The sequence below is a fragment of the Cryptotermes secundus genome, unplaced genomic scaffold (genome assembly GCF_002891405.2).
Source record: "Cryptotermes secundus unplaced genomic scaffold, Csec_1.0 scaffold843, whole genome shotgun sequence".
In the NCBI taxonomy this organism is placed as follows: Eukaryota; Metazoa; Arthropoda; class Insecta; order Blattodea; family Kalotermitidae; genus Cryptotermes; species Cryptotermes secundus.
Window position 1 is genome coordinate 241,985 of NW_019731994.1, and position 15,006 is coordinate 256,990.

General features: G+C 47.9%; 1 protein-coding gene across 1 annotated transcript in view; it reads right to left on the minus strand.

Moving 5' to 3' along the window:
- The window catches only part of LOC111867471 (ATP-dependent DNA helicase PIF1), a 112,227-nt gene that overhangs the window by 86,307 nt on the left and 10,914 nt on the right, over nt 1-15,006 (minus strand). The gene's annotated exons all lie outside the window — the stretch shown is intronic.

Genomic DNA, 15,006 nt, shown 5'->3' on the forward strand with positions numbered 1-15,006 from the left:
ATTGATTATGAAATGTTCCATACTCTGTGATATAACGCCGTGTAGTCCGTTGAAAGTTAATCGATGTTGTGGAGGAACAAGCCGCCTCCATCTTCAGGGTAGAATACGCCCAAGAAGAAACCAGCATTGATTCAGGCTTTGCTTGCTGGTTTGTTGCTTGACTTCTTCCACCCTGAAGACAGAGGCGACATATTCCCTAGAAAGGCGGACTACATGGTGCCATATCCCTGAAGATAGAGCTGTAACCTGCACGATGTGCAGGAACGTGGGACTGTGCTTTGAAGCGCTGAAGGGCGCAACAGCAGGACATAACCCCGCAGGGGCGCCGTGCTCCACAGTGGCTGGAGCGGAGCGTACAGAGTGATTCCCAGCAGCCGCTGGCCACGATGTACTCTACAGAATTAATATTTTAGAGGCCCGTCCATTAAAAATATATGAAGAAGAAAAGTGTGACAGGTGAAAATGAGAAAAGCATCCTCTTCAGTGCAAAGTGACAGGCCGCAGTTGCTGAAACTGGGGCAGGGGGGCAGGCAGGCACAGACCTGGGGGGGGGCCCTCCCTGGCCGGGCGCGACAGGTGTAGGCACTGACTGAACGGTGTTGCGACAATTTGCACGCCTTCATACTTGCACCCACCACAAAATTTTCAAGGAAAGTGGTAACTATATATACCACCTACTTTAACGTACTAGAACTCTGTAGTCTCCTCAGACACTACGAGTCTATACGTATTTACGTGTTCCGTATAGTTCTCACAATAAACAGCACTAACTTACTCTCTTCCGTAAAGGGGACACAGAGTGAAGACGTTTGCAACCTCTCGGAGGAACGAGACGTAAGACAGGCTCCATATTGGGCCTACAAAAACTAAACAAACTCCGTGGCCTGTAGTCCGCAAGCGAACTATACCGACCGAGTGAACGCCGCTTGTGGACGAAGTTAGTGCTAACTTTAGCGCATAGAGGGTGTCGCGTGGTCAGCGCAACGGATCAACACGGCCGTTAAACTCGGTTTTCTAGACCGGAGCCGCTATTCTCATTCAAGTAGCTCCTAAATTATCCTCACGGGGCTGAGTGGAGCCCTTTCCAGACTCACTACTTCTCAGAAAATCTGGTAGCACTGGGAACCGAACCCGGTACCTCTGGACCTGTAGCCAGGAACCCTGACCACTAGACCACAGAAGCGGTCCCATATTGGGCCAACTAGCGCTTTACTTCAAGGGATGTTATTTCGAAATTTTAGAAAACTGACAATTTTTTAGATACTGTTCCTTCATCAGTGGCAGCGCCTGAGAACCAGTTAAACTTCAAGCGTGACGATGCATCTTTGATCACATTAAATCAAACAGTACACACTTAACAAAGGGGCGCGCGGTAGCGTAGTTGGTTGAGAGGCTATGCTACAAACCGAAAGGTAACGGGTTCAAGTCCCGATGAGGTCATTGAATTTTTTCAATTGGCCTAATCCTTCCAGCCGCACAATGGCCCTGGGGTTCACGCAGCCTCTAGCAGAAATGAGTAACAGGAATTAACTAAATAATTTTCTTGGGGAGTAAAGCGCGGCCGGCGCGTAAGGCTGACATCCTTACCGCCATTTATGAGCCGATTGTCTAGATAATGTGGGACCCTCAACGTCTCTCAACCCTGTGGGCCTTCACGGCCTGGTATAGGGATAGCTTTACTTTTTTTTACACACTTATAAGCCAGAAACCTAAGGAGGAGGGAAGGGGGGCACATTACTTGTCTTTCTACACCAACATTTCGGAGGAACCTGTTGCCTTCATGTTCAAAGCAGAAATAGATGTTCACGCAAATACTCAAGGAATGTTGTTGAAATTAATTATAATACAAATGGTTTTTGCAACATGAAGATAGAGGCAGAAGGGGCGTCCGAAACGTTGATAACGATTTGAAGGCGGCATATCGTCACGTCCGTTAGCCCAACATATTTCTAGCGTTCTCTGTGAGAGTACCAGAGCTCGCACCTGACGGTCCTTCTAGAGACTGCAGCACGGACCGATGGGTCTCACGTTCCGAGGGGCAGATCCAGTCAGCGGACAGTGATATTCCGCGTCACTGGACTTTCGCCTGAGCCAGATGAATCCAATACAGTACTCACACGTAGGCCTATACCCAGCTATCACTTCGCAGCTTGTCATAGCGGTAAGGTTCTAGACTTCCATCCCATATGTGCTCGGATCGAATCCGAGTTGAAACACCGATAATGTTTTTTTTTTATTGCTAGTGGGGTGGGACTAAGTCCCTTGTACTGCGGCCACTTCTGGCTTATTCTACCAGCCCCAGATGATAGGTGAGGGTGATTGTGGAGCAATTTGTGGAATGAAGATTGACAGGGGGAACCGATGTACTCGGAGAAAACCTGCCCCAGCGCCACTTTGTCCACCACAAATCCCACTTGACCAGACCCCGGGATCGAACCTGGGCCGCCACGGTGGAAAGCCAACGACTAATCGCTTAAGCTATGGAACGGCCAAACACTGATAATACTGACTGAGAGTTTTGTGGTTTTCTCGGTCGCTCCAAGCAAAGGCCGGCATAGTGTCTCCATTAGATGACATTTCCTTCCAAATCTTTTCCAGTTAATTGCCTTTCATTTTCCTAACATCGACGTTGTATAAAGTACATACTGACAGCGTCGTAAAATGTACCGCAAAACATGCATCCAGTTCTCAAAATTGGCCTCTCCCGCCAGGTCTTCAAATGAAATTTATGTGTGCATTTCTCATGTCCCAAACGTGCTACATAGCCCACCAATCTTATTCAGAATTTAAATTTCCATATAGTCTCTAGTTGAACGTTCATGGTAACCTATGCAGGAGACAAAACATCGTTAAAGAAACATGACGTCCATAGACGCCGAGGAGGCTGTATGGCCGTCCGCGCGGAACATGGCGCCTCAAAAGTGAGGACGCCTCCAGAACTGCCGCGGCAGTGCTGTGTTACCGGCTGAGCTCATCATCGGCAACCCGACGGAATTGCTTTGCTTGTCATTAGTTTAGTTACTTGTTAGTTGAGGTCGCGCCATAGCTCAAGCGGTTAGTCGCTGGCTTCCCACCGCAGCGAACCGGGTTCGATCCCGGGTCTGGTCAATTGGGATTTGTGGTGTACAAAGTGGCGCTGGGGTAGGTTTTCTCCGAGTACTTCGTTTTCCCCTGCCAATCTTCATTCCACCAATTGCTCCACAATCACCCTCACCTATCATCTGGAGCTGGTACAATAGGCCAGAAGTGGCCGCAGTAGAAGGGACTTAGTCCCATCCCACTAACAATTAAAAAAATTAATTACTTGTTAGTTCACATAGCCCACAGTGTTTTGATTTGCAGATTGTAGACATCAGTTGCTGAGCTCAGCGCGCCTTCCAGCTTCACCGCAATTTCTAAACGTACGCATCCCCCCTCTACTGCATGTGACGACGCGACTCTGACGGTAATGCAGGCCCCTACCTGTACGATTCAAGCGAGAGGATGTTGGCGAACTGGAGAGGATTGGAAAGGAGATGTAAAATCCTGGATTTCTTCTCGACCGATTCACGGAGACTTTAGTGAGAATAGCAGTGTGTGTTCAGGTTATGTTTGACATGTTTTTGACGTCTTGTTCTGTCTCCTTGCCCATGGACGAATTCACTGCTACCCTGTAGGAAACGATTTGAAACTTTTTTCTGTGAGTAAAAAGAATTTCCTCTTCCCACGAGCCACGAAAACTAACCGCCAATTAGGTTCGATCCCGCGGCAGTGGGTACGGCCTGCAACAAAGGCTCAAGTACTAAGCACGTCTTTAGAACAAGATACTCGTAGCGCTCAGGCGAAGCTAGCCGGTCCTAATTCAGTCTGCACTGAATAATCTTGGATTGGAGTAGGTCGTGGCTTTCGCTTCAAAAGTCAGCAATTCGAACCCGGTATCTCCTGCTCCCAGAGCCACACAACAAATTTGGGGCTAGGAAGGTGCATTTGTACGTCTGTCTGCAAGAAACAAATTCGCTCAGGATAAAGGGAATTTAATGGAATTTCATATTTGTCCTATATTCAGTTGCAGAATGTGTAGGTCAGTTTGCGTTTGCGCGCCACATTATCTAACGCAATGCAACACCCACACGTTGCACCTCGTGCAGACTGGGCTGACATGGGGGGGCTCATGGGGGCATCATCACTGCATTGTGCTCAGTCTGCTGGTCCCACTTGTCGCTTAATATTTCTTTTAATTGCTAGTGGGGTGGGACTAAGACCCTTGTACTGCGGCCACTTCTGACCTATTGTACCAGCCCCAGATGATAGGTGAGGGTGATTGTGGAGCAATTGGTGGAATGAAGATTGGCAGGGAAACCGAAGTACTCGGAAAAAACTCTGCACCAGCGCCACTTTGTTCACCACAAATCCCACTTGACGAGACCCGGGATCGAACACGACCGCCGCGGTGGGAAGCTACCGAATAACCGCTTGAGCTATGGCACGGCCTTACAATTGTCGCTTACCCCATGGGCAAGAATTCTAACATAACTTGTCTCTCATTCTGTGTGTTGATATAACGACCCCATTTGTCCCTCACCCTATAGCGCAATATGGTACCTGCATGATTCCTTCATAAGATATCGCAGTATTGTGACCAGGTGACCTCACTTGTGCAACCTGTAGCACAGTATGGAGATTCGACTTCTCTCTCACCCTGTACCGGGGAATGCTGACTTCAATTCTCCCTCGTCCTATATCGCAGCGTTATGTCTTCTTACCCTAGAGCGCCGTGGTGTGACAAGACTTCTCCCACATTCTATAGCATAGTATGATGACCGCACTGCTCCCTCGCCCTGTAAGAGCATAGTGACCCCACTTCTCGCTCTACCTGTAGCACAGTGCCGTGACTCTACGCCTCCCTCATTCTGTAGCATAGTATGGTGATCCCACTTCTTCCGCACCCTATAACGCCATATGATGACTCCCCCTTCTCCCTCACCCTGTAGCGCAATATGGAATGCGCTGCCACAGCCTCCCCCCGGAGCCCCAACAATGGGAGCTCAGATAAGCATCATCCATCAGCCATTGTCAGCACGACACAAATTAAACTCACGATTCATCGAAATCTACAAGGCGATAATGTCGGTGCTGTCCCCAGCACGTCGTGGGTTCGAGTCCCCGTACACTTCCTGTTCCGTTTCGCGAGGAGAGGAGAAGAACAAGCCGGGTACGAGTCCCGTTAGCTTTCGACACGAGTGTCTTGATGTCTGTGTCCACGAGCAGGGGACGCGAGTGTCCGTCTTGTTTATGCACATTAAGAATGATTAGGCTCGAGACTGAAGCAAGCCGCCCCGGCGGGGGGGCCCCGGTCACGGGACAATGCTTGACAAATGTTGAGAGCTCGCCATGTTCCTTGTATAGGAAAGCGATCACGGGAAAAGCAACTACAGTCTGTAGGACAACCTGCTGAAACATTCCGTACGGCAACAGGATAAACAGGAATATTCTGTGGGATAGCCAGTTCCTGCAGTGCATGGCAGCTGATGGAACACATGAAGCAGGAATATTTCGTGCGCCGGTATGTGAAACAGGAATGTTGTGGAAGGTAACCAGATGGACAATAAACATTCTGCATGACAGCAGGTGAAATCAGAGATATTCTGTTGGGTATCCAGAGAAAATATGAAGTTACTGTATGGTAACAGGTGAAATTGCCGATCACGGTAGCCGAGCGGTCTAAGGCATGCACTGTCTTCGCTCGCTCGGAAGCCGGGATCGTGGGTTCGAATCCCACTCAGGGCATGGATGTTTGTGTGCGTTTTTCTGTGTTTGTGTACAGGTAGAGGCCTTGCGACGAGCTGATCACCCACCCAAGGAGTCCTACCCTATGTCTAAGATCTAGAAAAACCGAAAATGAAGGGAGAAATTCATGGAGGTAGGCCTAGGCCCACTGGGGCTGTAGTGCCAAGGAAAAAAAAACAGGTGAAATTAATGGTACTCTTCACGGCAACGGATGAAATATGAATATCTGCCCAATAGGTGAAGCGCGAAAATTCTGCTAGGCAGTCAGGTTAGAACGGAACATTCTGTAGTCAATAGATGAATTCGGAAACATTCGTCACGACGTCAAGTGACGCAGGACCACTCTGTACGCAACGCTGGAGGGAAACCACACGAAAATGCGTTGCTGCACTTCCCTCTGTTGCCCGTGTCTCGGTCTCAGATTTTATTACTCAGCTATACAGATATTAATTAGGCGAATTGTAAACCCCCATTAAAATGAGTTTGTCCGTGGGAACATCCCCACTTTGTGGTTCATTGTTTCATGAGGACTCGCCCCAACAAGGGTCAAGGTAGGGGCTGTCGTAAAGTCGCGGCATCGCGTGACTCCGCTGCACATCGCGGTTGGACAGTCATGCGCACCGTGCCCTAACGTGCTCCATCCCTGTGCACAGTGCGTGGGTGACTGGTCTCCTCGGCCTCCGTTTAGGTCCATTAGGCGGGGAAGATTTAATGCGATGTCAACCTTAACGACATGAAACTTACCTCTGTGTATCTGTGTATAGCCTATATGCATGCATGCGTGTGTGTGTGTGTGTGTGCAGTATTTAATAATTATAATTTTCAACATGTGGTTTGTGTCTGCTGTACAACGCCGCGCAAAATACTGTGCAACAATGTATGACGTAAAATAATAGCCCAAATTCTGTTCTCTGCGTGGAGCGGAAAACTTGTACAGCTTGGGTCACGTGATGATATGCGACAAAGAGGTTGTCATGTGAATGTGCACACTCATACGCGTTATGGCACGTGATGTGACACTCCTGTTAGGTATCGTCACGTGAAGTAACACCTTTGTACATAATGAGCCAAGTGATGCGGCCCCTTTCGAGGACATCGTCACGTGAAGTGTCACTCTTGCACACATGTCTGGCCACCAATCACGCTAATTCACGCTCACACGGCTCATGACACGTCCGTGATTGCAGCTCCTGTTGCAGTCTGTCTGTCCCACCCCCCCCCCNCAGTTCTCTTTCCCGTAACGGCGACAAATAACAGGCATGCGGTTCGAGCCCCGAATATGGCCAGTTGGGATGCAGTTGGCAGCTCTGTTCGTAACGAGCCCTAACAGTTACAATTAACTTCTGGCCCGCGCATTAACCCGCCTGCGGGGGGTACCCATTTACCAACGGAATTTTTCTTTCAGGGATGGAAATTGGCTCCTGCAGTTTCTCTCCCTGGGGGGTGCGGTGTTTTATATTCTGGCGCTTAATTTGGTTCAAAACTGGAAGTTCTCGGGCTAAGATGCGCGCACCAGGGGCCCGGGGCCGAGTCATGTAGGGGCGGACACGCTATGGCCACGCGCGGCACAATATCACAAAGAGTTATCATGACGTTCTCAAATGCCTTCACCAGATATGAACGACATTCAAAATGTGAGAACTATCAGAATGTTAGAATTATTTTCCTTAAATTCTTTCACGATATTTCTAAAGTAAGGGGCTGACTATTTTCAGAAAATTTTTCAGCGAATGCAGTCAGAACATCAGTAAGTTAGAATAGTGTTTTCAGAATATCAAGAACTTGTTAGCAGTAGCAGTGAATAATTTAGTATGAAAACATTAAGAATTTATTGTCTGTGAGTATCTACAACTGTACAGATATTAAGGAATACAGTCAGGTTTCAGTGAGTCTGTTGGACACCCTGCGTCCGCTCCATGGGGCGTCTCATGTCATCTGTTTCAAATCAGTTGCTCGCAGTGGGACGCGCTTAATCTAATAACTGGCAGCATTAGTTTCAATTCTTCCTACAGTAGCGCCACTGATTGGCACAACTGGCTCACTTCCTCAACAGTCCACAAGGCGAATGCTCGTTAATTCTCGGGTAATTATGTCAGCCGACCGATTTTCCTCAGTCCCTACTCTCGTGGGCCACGAGCTGCGCACTACATATGAGCGGTAGCTACAGGCTTGGCGAAACAAGAAAAGTTAACTGGAATGATGAGGAACATGACACAGTGCACCACGACGCGTCATTTAATTAACATCTATCCGTAAACGTCAGGTGGTCATTTCTCTGTAAGCAGCTTTCCTGAGTGTGTGAAGTCAACCAAGGACCTGCCACTGCCAGTGTTTGTGCTGGGCCCTCCGCGGGGCTTCCTCAGCTGCTCTTACCATCGGTATTAAAAAAGATGGCAGGCGCCTGATGAGGGAGGAAGTTCAAGAGGTTAACTGGCTCTCGAGACCCCTCCATTGCAAGTGTGCCTAATGGCCTAATAATATGAAGTGATCGAGTTAAATTGGGCACGTTCGATCAAGTGATCCGTACCGTTCACTTGTTTTTCTGAGCGCAAGAAAAGGTGATAGCGTGTGCCGGTCCGGAAACAACTCAACTGACTCGGATTAAATTTGGTAATGTGTCATTAATACAAGTTGAGGGAATGATTTTTATCTCTGTACCGACTGAACTCGGGTAATGCTTGCTACCATTCAGTCCAGAACCTTTTGTCTTCTCGTCTGCTGTCCAAAAACATAAGAATTAGAATATAGAAAAATTATAATTTTGCCGGTGGTTCTGTATGGGTGTGAAATATGGTCTCTGACATTAAGGGAGGAACATAGACTGAGGGTGTTTGAGAACAGGGTGCTGAGGAGGATATTAGGACGGAACAGGGATGAAGTGGCAGGAGGTTAGAGAAAACTGCATAATGAGGAGCTTCATAACTTGTACTCTTCCACATGTATACTTAGAATGAACAAGTCAAGGAGGATGAGGTGGGCAGGGCATGTAGCACGAATGGGGGAGACGAGGAATGCATATAGAATATTGGTGGGAAATCCAGATGGAAAGAGACCATTTGGAAGACCAAGGCGTATGTGGGTGGACAATATTAAAATGGATCTTAGGGAGATAGGACGGGATGGTATGTATTGGATTGATCAGGCTCAGAATAGGGACCAGTAAACGGCTCTTGTGAGCGTGGTAATGAACCTTCGGGTTCCGTAAAAGGCTGGGAAATTCTTGAGTAGCTGCAGAATTGGCTTCTCCTCAAAAAGGGCTCAGCTCCATAAGTAAGAAAGTAAGTAAGTACCGAAGCCGCGCCATAGATCAAGCGGTTAGTCGCTGGCTTCCCATCGCGGCGGTCCGGGTTCCATCCCGGGTCTGATCAAACGGGATTTGTGGTGGACAAAGTTGCGCTGGGGCAGGTTTTTTCCGAGTACTTCGGTTTCCCCTGCCAATCTTCATTCCACCAATTGCTCCACAATCACCCTCACCTATCATCTGGGGCTGGTACAATAGGCTAGAAGTGGTCGCAGTACAAGGGACTTTCTTTTATTGCTAGTGGGGTGGGACTAAGTCCCTTGTACTGTGGCCACTTCTGGCCTATTGTACCATCCCCAGATGATAAGTGAGGGTGATTGTGGAGCAATTGGTGGAATGAATATTGGCAGGGGAACCGAAATACTCGGAGAAAACCTGCCCCAGCGCCACTTTGTCCACCACAAATCCCAGTTGACCACACCCGGGATCGAACCCGGGCCGCCGCGGTGCGAAGCCAGCGACTAATCGCTTGAGCTATGGCGCGGCCTAGGCAAAAGTAAGTCTGACTCTGTTCTTAATTAATTAAGCACCACGCCATGAGGACGTACGGGGAGTGGAGCTATAACTTTAATATTCTTGACTTCAGCACTAGATGGAGGTGAGTTGTCAGCTTCACCCCTCCGTCTCTTTAGTTCCAGGGATGGAACCCCCATTACTCATTAGACAGGAGGACGGGTGTGACTCAGGGCCCGTCTGGATGCTGTGGTGACGATAAACATCATTTGAACCTGACCGGAAACGGAAATCAGCTTCTCGTCCAACTAGCCCGGAAAGACTATGTAGGTCTTCGTGTAAAGTGACCGATTTCTTTTTTCCCAAAACCGAAATGTGTCGACTAATTTTATGAAAATCTGTTCGGCGGCTGTCGAAATGTTGCCTGCTGACAGACAGACACGGCCTGCGAAGCTGGCTGCTCTACTTCTGAAACTTTCCGTTGCGGGCGCACCACGGTGAGCCTACAGGTCACATGAGAACCTCTGCTTTTGTTTGAAATAATATTGGTCTTGATTTATATTCGACATAAATTGCTTTTCCATACGGTGCAGATATTATGGCAGCACAATATGTTTCCTTATAAGATATCACCTCTATTTAATGCATCTCGCATCTCGCTTTCTTCTAAGAATAAGTTATTCTGCAGCACCTTGTGCCACCCCTGAACTCCCTGCCGAGAGGACGATTAGACCCGGCAGCGGGTCGCGGGTCGCAAGCTGCGTCTCATTTCAGCGCAGCAGGGACAGCAGTGTTTCATTGTCTCTGACAAGAGCGCAGGAGGTCCTGGGTTCGGCTCCCGGTGAGATCTATACCAGGTGCAGAGAAATGCGCAAGGGTCACACTGTTATAGGCGAAGTGCATAAGCCTGAAGGAAGGAGAAGATTTGGGAGACCTAGTCGTAGATGGAAGAGAGAATTAATTCATGGAATGGATAGAGAATTTCGGTTTGATTCATCTGGCTTTTGTCAACACGGTAATGAACCTTCAGTTTCCATAAAATCAATAAAATTTCTGGATGAACTTAGCTTCTCAGTAAGGAGTTACTTTTATTCCATCAGAGTGAGTGGCAAATTTTCACAGTACAGGGTCAGAAGTACAAACAAAAGTTTCATAGGATTCCTGAAATAAAGAACCAACTACAAAGACCAAGGTGTAGACGGAGCTATAGTAATACATAAAATCCGTCTTATAGAAACAGGATTGGAGGGAATGCAATGAGTTCATGTGGCTGGGTTTTTGCGAGCATTCTAATGAACCTTCGGATATTCCTCGAGGCCTGACGTCCCAAGAGGGACCGGTCTGTGCAGACTGATTTCGGTGATGCCTCACGTTGCGGGGCAGGGTGTAGCTATCCGGAGTGCTGATGTGGGAGTGACTGGTCGGTTTGTGGCTACACTTCGTCTGAAAGGTTATAGTTCATCTTAACGGTGCGACCCGCTCGCTGGGGCTGCAAGCTACAGCATCGGATTTCATTGCGTATCTCGTCTGGTTCCGGCCGACTTCACCTCGGACACTGTCACCGAAATAAAAAAAAAACACATCTCTTCCGGAATTCGAAATCCTGTCGTCCGTATAAATAGACATGAACTATACACGAAGGTTCAAGCAGTACCTACATGGTCTGATATGGGCCCAATCACTGACTACCCTAATATTTCGTGGTTTTACCAAGTTCTTCCTTCGAACAGACCACCTCTACTGAATCGCGTCCTCTTCTGCGCTCTCGGCAACCAGACTCTGTGACTCGATCGGTCAGATGGCTGACGAAACGGGAAGAAGTTGCAAGGTAATATTTGGTGGCTGACGGAGCTCGTATTCAGGCATTTGCTGGAGGGACTAAAGAACACCACGAAAAACCTCAGTCAAGATAACCGGCGTTCATGTCGAGATCCTAATGGAGAATATCCCGAATGCGAGTCTATAGCGTTACCTAGTACAGGCCCAATATATAAGCATCACAACATCGAGTCTTATAGGAAGAAGGCTCCACGCTTTCACGCCCTCTGCATCCCAATCAGAGTGAAAGCGAGGGGTTAGCGCTACAACCCAAGCTGTCCCTTGGTTCCCTCAGGACTGGAGCTTCCCTGGTTAGCGCATGAAGTTTATATGGCATCATTACATCATGAAACAATTCAATACACACAAGTTATCTGCAATACTCTTAAGAGCAGGTATGCCTTAATATTTATCTAATGCGTTTCCAATTCACAGTGGGTTTAAAAAGGGATTTTTTTTATTTTTGTCTCTCAGTGTGGCCGAAAGTCGAGGCAACACGTCGAGCAAGTTAGCGGAAGCGGTGATCTCCAGACTTGCATTCGATAGGTCCTTAGTTCCAATCTCGGCTGCAACACCAACAATTCTTATTGATTCGTTTTGTGGGGTTTCCTCGGATCCAACAGGTAGATTTCGAGATAGTAGCTTAAAATGTGACACAGCCGTTGATGATTAGAAGTTCTCACTACGACATGAATTTTAATTTTAAAGCCATTTGTTCATATATTACGTCACTATATGTTCTGAACAGAGCTGGTCATTATCAGGTGAGACATACACAGAGACTAATGGGTTTAGAGTAAGCTGTAAACGCAGTTAAATTAGTACGATGGTAATTAGGTCGGATCTGATACAATGAAATATCTGTTCACATTAAAGTACCTATAGGTAATTTTTTTTCCCCTTGGCACTACAGCCCCAGTGGGCCTAGGCCTACCTCCATGAACTCCGTTCCCCTCGGTTTTTCTAGATCTTACACATACGGTAGGACTCCTTGGGCGAGTGATCAGCTCGTCGCAAGGCCTCTACCTGTACACAAACACAGAAAAACGCACACAAACATCCATGCCCTGAGTGGGATTCGAACCCACGATCCCGGCTTCCGAGCGAGCGAAGACAGCGCATGCCAGGTAATTAATTAACTAATATATTTTCTCTTCTCTCTGGGGTTCTCACAGCCACAAAACCAATGAGTACCGGGTGTAAACGGACGGATCTTGAAGACGACTACTCATCTCCATTTAGTGTCGAAGCTAAGATCACGTATAGCATAAACCTTCACTCCTTCATACGCCTTCATGAAGTTGTGCTTAAGTAATTAACTTTACGTTTAAATTTACCCTAAAAAGCTGTTAGTTGCCGACTTCCCACGGCGGCTGCCCGGGTTCGATCCCAGATCAGTTCTCCGGTATACCATACCAATTCTCATTCCACTGACTGCTCCACACTCATCATCTGTCATCCGTAGCTGGTACAATAGGCCAAATAGTTGCCGACGTACCAAGTGGACTCAGTCTCACCCCATCCCAAAAATCCTAAAAAAAATACCCTATAAACAGAACAGTAACTACATACCCTATTATTTTTTATTGCTAGTGGGGTGGGACTAAGTCCCTTTTACTGCGGCCACTTCTGGCCTATTGTACCAGCCCCAGATGATAGGTGAGGGTGATTGTGGCTCAATTGGTGGAATGAAGATTAGCAGGGGAAATCGAAGTACTCGGAGAAAACCTGCCCCAGTGCCACTTTGTCCACCACAAATCCCGCTTGACCAGAACCGGGATCGAAGCCGGGCCGCCGCGGTGGGAAACCAGCGACTAACCGCTTGAGCTATGGCGCGGTCCCCAACTACAAACCTTAAGTTCATCAGATTTACAATTACAGAGCTCTGCATTCTGCTTAGAGTGAGTATTTGTACGTCCTCACAATAAACAGCAATAACAGGTTGGGGATGTAATGTGTTTCCTGTGAGCCATGAACAGACTCTGGAAATATTATTTACACGAACATCAGGTTACAATGGAATATGTAAGCAGATAGAAATTTATGTCCTGAGCCAGACCCTCACCTTCATAACAGATGGGATTTTCCTCAGTCTCTACTCGGTGCAGTGTACATAACGGGACAAAGGAAACATCCGTCCACAAAGCAGTGTGAGTTTCACAAGCAAACACTGGACTTGTTTTGCACAGGAAACACAGTTCCGTGAACGGTACATAAAACTGGAGAAGGGCGTTGTTTGTGGTTAGCGATCGGCAACTGTCTTGTCCTCTGAGAGCCCTTGTTTGCGGTCCCGCGCGTCTGTTTGACGAGGCCGTCTCCACCGGCAACCCGTAACAGCGCACTCCGTCCGACCGACCGCTTCAACCACAGGCCAAGCCTGCCTCATCGTACATCAGGACATCCATCCCTTCACGTTCGGGATGTCCCGGGTTCAGATCTAGGCTGGAGTCCAGCCGGCCTAGGGGTTTTCATGATTTTCCTCAGTTGCTACAGGCAAATGTCGCTGTATATCAACTCAGACCAAGACTGTTTCCTTCCACATCCCTCCCAATTCATCAGAATACACGATGCCAGGTAACATGAGGCATGTACACAAGAGAATTTGAGTCTTCGTTGAGGCAAAGTTATCCTAAGAACGCTAAGGGAATTCTTTCAAACAAATGGTAGGAAGGGTACAATCTTCTTGGACGCGAAGCCGTGTAACAGGGTAGAATTTTATCGAATTAAAAACAAATACATGCTGCTTCCGTTTTCAGGGTCCAAGAAAAAGCCAAGCAAAGATTTAGTTCAAGATCTGTTTGTGCCTTGCTCTTTGTTTGCTTGACTTACTCTTTCATTCTGAAGATGGACGAATTAAGTTTCTCCTAAACGTTGGTAAGCTTCTACCAGTCTGCACGGCTCATATCCCAGAACATAGACCTGTTCATGGTCGCCCCCACGAGAGCTGCAAATCCAATAGGAGCGAAGTTATTGCAGTCATCTACGTATGTTACCCATACCAGTTGTCTGGTAAGTGGACACCAATGTCTCTTCTACCTTTAAGAGAGAGGCAGTGTATTCCTCCGAAACGCTGGTTGCCACTTACAAGACTACTCTGTCACAACCTTCATCACCGTCAGGACAAATCTGCGACCACTTTGTTAGCACTCTGATTGACAAGCGTCGTTAAACAAGCAAACAAAGAGACAATGCGGAGAGGAGTCGCATTGTTGACACTACAGCCAGGGCGAGCCGATTTCACTTTTCTCACGGTACCACTTCGAACTGCGCGGACTGTACAGCAGTACCAGCTGTTCCGTGTCACGTGGTGCCAATTAATAGGAAAGTGTGCGCACGACAGGCCTGGAGGCACACGAATGGGGCGAGCCATCCGCGGCTCAGCGCCACTCTTCCCACACCACAGGTCAGGTTGGTGCGTTGAGCATAGAGCGAAAATCAAACTTTACGAAACGAAGCGAGACACAACACCGTAAAAGAGTGGAGTCGTTTATCGTGTGATGCTGACAGCGACATGACTCGTTTTCGGATGACTCAGCAACAGTGTCTCCCTGTGGTTCTGTAGTCAGTCTGCGTCCAGGCGCCACGATCACGGTTCGAATCTCCGTCAAGGCAGAATACTGTGATTATGCGTGAACATATTCAGCAATCGAACCCGCGACCCAACGACC